Source organism: Euprymna scolopes, chromosome 7, assembly GCF_053919585.1.
Source record: "Euprymna scolopes isolate OS-2025 chromosome 7, ASM5391958v1, whole genome shotgun sequence".
Lineage (NCBI taxonomy): Eukaryota > Metazoa > Mollusca > Cephalopoda > Sepiida > Sepiolidae > Euprymna > Euprymna scolopes.
The window spans coordinates 172,626,905-172,634,364 of record NC_136488.1 but is presented as its reverse complement, the minus strand read 5'-3'; positions in this window follow the sequence as shown (position 1 = coordinate 172,634,364).

Below are 7,460 nucleotides of genomic sequence, written 5' to 3'. Positions count from 1 at the left end.
AACACATATCCACTAAACATTTTTCACTTTAACAGGCCTGCATAATCATCAACGTCTCTACACAGAAACTCTTTTAACGGCTAACCCGTTCCCTTATTCTTACTAACAAAGATAACTGTAGTGTTGTAAATGAATGAAGACGTAAAACAAACCTCTTTTCAAGGCTTTATTGAACAAAATTCACAGCTATTGAAGCAAGAGAGAAAGAACTCAGTCTTTTAAAGAAAAAGGAACGCGTGCAAAATCACGTGTTAAGAAACTGAATTTGCATATCTTTTTATTTTTTTAATAGTAAGAACAAAAAAATTTAAATGAAAATATTTTAAACAGTAAGAACCAAATAATTTAAATGAAAATATAACAATAATCAATAAAGTTGTTTTTAAATGTAAGAATAAAGGTTTCACGTCTTCTTTATATTCAGCGTTTTGCCGACTTCCAACGTGATGACAAACATACAACATTTGATGACACTTTTATTCTACAATTTTCATACAAAATTCAATAATGTTTTGAAATCATTAAAAAAACAAATTTTAAAAACTTTATTTTATCCTGAGCTTTTTATTTCAAATGATATAAGGCCATTTAAAAATAAATTCTGAAAGGAGTAAATTACATGGAAACTTTCTCACACACAGCCGACATGACATCAATTTTCATATTAATGCAAATGGCTACCCAGTACAATATCATCATACATAAAATGGATGTGAAAACAGCGAACCTTTATGCCCAATCAATCATGAAATTTACATTGAGTAACCAGAGGGATTTGAAGTAAAATCAAAAACAGTTGAAAAACCAGTTTGTATGCTAAACAAATCCATTTATGGATTAAAACAATTGCCAGAAACTGTAATTAGACCCTACATAATCGCCTCACCAAAAATAACTTTACCCAGAACCAAGTTGATCACTGCATTTATATACGCTACAATGATAAAGAAAGAGTCATTATCATAAGTAATTAATTTAATTATCGCTGCTGATAATATTGATTCACTAAGCATCACCAAACAGATGCCAATGTCAGAGTTCAAAATGAAAGCCCTGGGAAACTCCATTTGCTAGGAATATATTTCAACATAGCCAAAGATTATATACAAATGAGCCAAGAAAAGTATGTAATAAAAATACTAGAAAGGTTTGTCATGCCTGACTGTAAACCCAGGACAACATTATGTGAACAAAATTTGGATTTAATTGACAATACTCACATGACCTTACTGACCCTAGAAAATATCACAAAGTTGTTGGTAGTTTAATTTACATGACGATCTGTAGTCTATCAGATCTAAGTTATACTGTCGGAAAATTATCAGAACATTTATCTGAACCATATGAACAGCACTGGACGGCAGCCAAGCATGTACTGAGGTACATAATCATCATCATCATGCAGTTCGTCAGTCTTGACGATGACTAGCCAGGGTCTCAGTGCTTTATCCTTTGGTGTTGGATTTTTCACCTTGGCTCCTAACTTGCTTGCGCAGTTTAGGTGTAGTATCTGTTGCGCATCAGATAGACACCTTCTGAACCTCCAGTGCTCATGTCCAGTGGAGCGAAGCCGCGACGACTGGCCGCAGAGCAGGCCGCAGCTTCTGGCTAAAAGTAATCTCAGTGAGGTAGACACTTGCCCTATCGTGTCCACTAGTACGCCTTTTCTTTCTGGATGAGGTTCCATAGCCTACTGAGGTACATAAAGGGTACTATGTTATACCACTTATGCTATGCAAATGACCGAATCCAGTTAACTGCATACAGTGATGCCAAAAACTACCCAAGAAGATACGTACCTCACACAGTTATTTAAAGAAATGGAGGCACAGTGAAATTATGCTCCCATTAAAATATTTGAGGATAATCAAAGTGTTATAGCACTTCCCAAGAACCCTATACACCAACAAAGGTGCAAACATATAGGCATAAAATATCACTTCATAAGGGATGCCCTAAATAACAACAACATTGAGATCATTTATTGTACCACAGCAGATATGCTTCCAAGCATTATGACCAAACTCCCAACTTAAATTTCTAATCATATCAAACTTCAAGTCCAACGTTAACAAATTCCTAATGAACCGTCCCCTTAATTAAACACTTCATCAAATCTCCACACTAACGTAATGTACTTGCAATAACCCTTATCCCTGAGTGGCTTCCGGGCCTTGATAAGTGGTGATCACTGTGTAAAAAAAAAAAAAAAAGAACTATTTGGAGTACTTCGACATAAGTTGTCTGACAGAGGAGACAAGCATAGTAAAACACTTTTTAAAAATGTTCAAATATATGGTGACTAGCTTCAGCTATTCAAGTATTGGGGCCCTATGACTGAGCTTCTATAACATAAAATGTTGTATTTGTTCATTCTAAGCCCCTATACTGGCATAGAAAGCCAAGCCCCGCATGAGGGCAAGGTCACAGAATGGAGGCATTGAGTGATGTTCCATACATCTGTTGGAACATTCTCAGTGAAAGGGTGTTGTCTTGGAATCGATTTTCATGTGGAGTGTGTTCTGTGTTCTATATTTCAGGTGGGGTGGTCTGATATTCAGAGTCGTGTAGGCTTTATTCCTGGGTTTCTTGGTTATACTATCCATGTATTTAACACTAATAGGGAGTGGAAATTCTGTAAGCAAAAATCTTTGTCACTTCCTGTATTGATGTGGTTGATATTTTCCTTTTGTCTCCTGCATTTAATCCTACTTGGTGTTTGATGTTGGTGGTTGTGACGCTTGCTCAAGTGTCTACTTTTCTTTCTGTGTTCCTTTAATTGAGTCTTTCTGCAGCAGCTCACCCAATATCCCTTGCTTCCATATGCAGAGCGCTCATCACTGTATACTGAACATTGTCAAGGCTTGTGGCTTGTACTACTGTTCCCACACTTCCTGCATTTGTTAATATTATATATTTTTCTGTTTTCAGCATCCGAGCTGGTGAGCTGGTCAATTCCAGCAATAAAGACTTTTCATTTCTGCTCTTTGGTCAGTATATTGGTTATATTGTAATGTTTTGATTTTGTTTAGAGTTCGTTCCAGAAAGCATCATATGATGTCGAAAGCATCATATGGTGTCGAAAGCATCATATGATGTCGAAAGCATCATATGATATTGAAAGCATCATATGATGTCGAAAGCATCATATGGTGTTGAAAGCATCATATGGTGTCGAAAGCATCATATGATGTCGAAAGCATCATATGATGTCGAAAGCATCATATGATGTCGAAAGCATCATATGGTGTTGAAAGCATCATATGATGTTGAAAGCATCATATGGTGTCGAAAGCATCATATGATGTTGAAAGCATCATATGGTGTTGAAAGCATCATATGATGTCGAAAGCATCATAGGATGTCGAAAGCATCATATGATGTCGAAATCATCATATGATGTTGAAAGCATCATATGATGTTGAAAGCATCATATGATGTTGAAAGCATCATATGATGTCGAAAGCATCATATGATGCTTTCGACACCATATGATGCTTTCAACATCATATGATGCTTTCAACATCATATGATGATTTCGACTTGGTGTTTGATGTTGGTGGTTGTGACGCTTGCTCAAGTGTCTACTTTTCTTTCTGTGTTCCTTTAATTGAGTCTTTCTGCAGCAGCTCACCCAATATCGCTTGCTTCCATATGCAGAGCGCTCGTCACTGTATACTGAACATTGTCAAGGCTTGTGGCTTGTACTACTGTTCCCACACTTCCTGCATTTGTTAATATTATATATTTTTCTGTTTTCAGCATCCGAGCTGGTGAGCTGGTCAATTCCAGCAATAAAGACTTTTCATTTCTGCTATTTGGTCAGTATATTGGTTATATTGTAATGTTTTGATTTTGTTTAGAGTTCGTTCCAGAAAGCATCATATGATGTCGAAAGCATCATATGATGTTGAAAGCATCATATGATGTCGAAAGCATCATATGATGTTGAAAGTATCATATGATGTTGAAAGCATCATATGGTGTCGAAAGCATCATATGATGTTGAAAGCATCATATGGTGTCGAAAGCATCATATGATGTTGAAAGCATCATATGGTGTCGAAAGCATCATATGATGTCGAAATCATCATATGGTGTCGAAAGCATCATATGGTGTCAAAAGCATCATATGATGTCGAAAGAATCATATGATGTCGAAAGCATCATATGATGTCGAAAGCATCATATGGTGTTGAAAGCATCATATGGTGTCGAAAGCATCATATGATGTTGAAAGCATCATATGGTGTCGAAAGCATCATATGATGTCGAAAGCATCATATGGTGTCGAAAGCATCATATGATGTTGAAAGCATCATATGGTGTTGAAAGCATCATATGATGTCGAAAGCATCATATGATGTCGAAATCATCATATGATGTTGAAAGCATCATATGATGTTTAAAGCATCATATGATGTTGAAAGCATCATATGATGTCGAAAGCATCATATGATGTCGAAAGCATCATATGGTGTCGAAATCATCATATGATGTCGAAAGCATCATATGATGTCGAAATCATCATATGATGTTGAAAGCATCATATGATGTTGAAAGAATCATATGATGTCGAAAGCATCATATGATGTCGAAATCATCATATGATGTCGAAAGCATCATATGATGTCGAAATCATCATATGATGTTGAAAGCATCATATGATGTCGAAAGCATCATATGATGTCGAAAGCATCATATGGTGTCGAAAGCATCATATGATGTTGAAAGCATCATATGGTGTCGAAAGCATCATATGGTGTTGAAAGCATCATATGATGTCGAAAGCATCATATGATGTCGAAATCATCATATGGTGTCGAAAGCATCATATTATGTTGAAAGCATCATATGGTGTCGAAAGCATCATATTATGTTGAAAGCATCATATGGTGTCGAAAGCATCATATGATGTCGAAAGCATCATATGGTGTCGAAAGCATCATATGATGTTGAAAGCATCATATGGTGTCGAAAGCATCATATTATGTTGAAAGCATCATATGATGTTGAAAGCATCATATGGTGTTGAAAGCATCATATGATGTTGAAAGCATCATATGGTGTCGAAAGCATCATATGGTGTCGAAAGCATCATATGATATTGAAAGCACCATATGATGTCGAAAGCATCATATGGTGTCGAAAGCATCATATGATGTTGAAAGCATCATATGGTGTTGAAAGCATCATATGATGTTGAAAGCATCATATGGTGTCGAAAGCATCATATTATGTTGAAAGCATCATATGGTGTTGAAAGAATCATATGGTGTCGAAAGCATCATATGATGTCGAAAGCATCATATGATGTCGAAAGAATCATATGATGTCGAAAGCATCATATGGTGTCGAAAGCATCATATGATGTTGAAAGCATCATATGGTGTCGAAAGCATCATATGGTGTCGAAAGCATCATATGATATTGAAAGCACCATATGATGTCGAAAGCATCATATGGTGTCGAAAGCATCATATGATGTTGAAAGCATCATATGGTGTCGAAAGCATCATATTATGTTGAAAGCATCATATGATGTCGAAAGCATCATATGGTGTCGAAAGAATCATATGATGTCGAAAGCATCATATGGTGTCGAAAGCATCATATTATGTTGAAAGCATCATATGATGTCGAAAGAATCATATGATGTCGAAAGCATCATATGGTGTCGAAAGCATCATATGATGTCGAAAGCATCATATGGTGTCGAAAGCATCATATGATGTTGAAAGCATCATATGATGTTTAAAGCATCATATGATGTTGAAAGCATCATATTATGTTGAAAGCATCATATGATGTTGAAAGCATCATATGATGTTGAAAGCATCATATGATGTTTAAAGCATCATATGATGTTGAAAGCATCATATTATGTTGAAAACATCATATGATGTCGAAAGCATCATATGATGTCGAAAGCATCATATGGTGTCGAAAGCATCATATGATGTTGAAAGCATCATATGATGTTTAAAGCATCATATGATGTTGAAAGCATCATATTATGTTGAAAGCATCATATGATGTCGAAAGCATCATATGGTGTCGAAAGCATCATATGATGTTTAAAGCATCATATGGTGTCGAAAGCATCATATTATGTTGAAAGCATCATATGATGTCGAAAGCATCATATGATGTCGAAAGCATCATATGGTGTCGAAAGCATCATATGGTGTCGAAAGCATCATATGATGTCGAAAGAATCATATGATGTCGAAAGCATCATATGGTGTCGAATGCATCATATGATGTCGAAAGCATCATATGATGTCGAAAGCATCATATGATGTTGAAAGCATCATATGATGTTGAAAGCATCATATGGTGTTGAAAGCATCACACGATGTCAAAAGCATCATATGATGTCGAAAGCATCATATGATGTTGAAAGCATCATATGATGTCAAAAGCATCATATGATGTTGAAAGCATCATATGATGTCGAAAGCATCATATGATGTCGAAAGCATCATATGGTGTCGAAAGCATCATATGATGTTGAAAGCATCATATGGTGTCGAAAGCATCATATGATGTCGAAAGCATCATATGATGTTTAAAGCATCATATGATGTTGAAAGCATCATATGATGTTGAAAGCATCATATGATGTCGAAAGCATCATATGGTGTCGAAAGCATCATATGATGTTGAAAGCATCATATGATGTCGAAAGCATCATATGGTGTCGAAAGCATCATATGATGTCGAAATCATCATATGATGTTGAAAGCATCATATGGTGTCGAAAGCATCATATGATGTTGAAAGCATCATATGATGTCGAAAGCATCATATGATGTCGAAAGCATCATATGGTGTTGAAAGCATCATATGATGTTGAAAGCATCATATGATGTCGAAAGCATCATATGGTGTTGAAAGCATCATATGATATTGAAAGCACCATATGATGTCGAAAGCATCATATGATGTCGAAATCATCATATGATGTTGAAAGCATCATATGGTGTCGAAAGCATCATATGATGTTGAAAGCATCATATGATGTCGAAAGCATCATATGATGTCGAAAGCATCATATGGTGTTGAAAGCATCATATGATGTCGAAAGAATCATATGATGTCGAAATCATCATATGATGTTGAAAGCATCATATGGTGTTTAAAGCATCATATGGTGTCGAAAGCATCATATGATGTTGAAAGCATCATATGATGTTGAAAGCATCATATGATGTTGAAAGCATCATATGGTGTTGAAAGCATCATATGATGTCGAAAGCATCATATGATGTTGAAAGCATCATATAATGTCGAAAGCATCATATGGTGTCGAAAGCATCATATGGTGTTGAAAGCATCATATGGTGTCGAAAGCATCATATGGTGTTGAAAGCATCATATGATGTTGAAAGCATCATATGGTGTCGAAAGCATCATATGGTGTTGAAAGCATCATATGATGTCGAAAGCATCATATG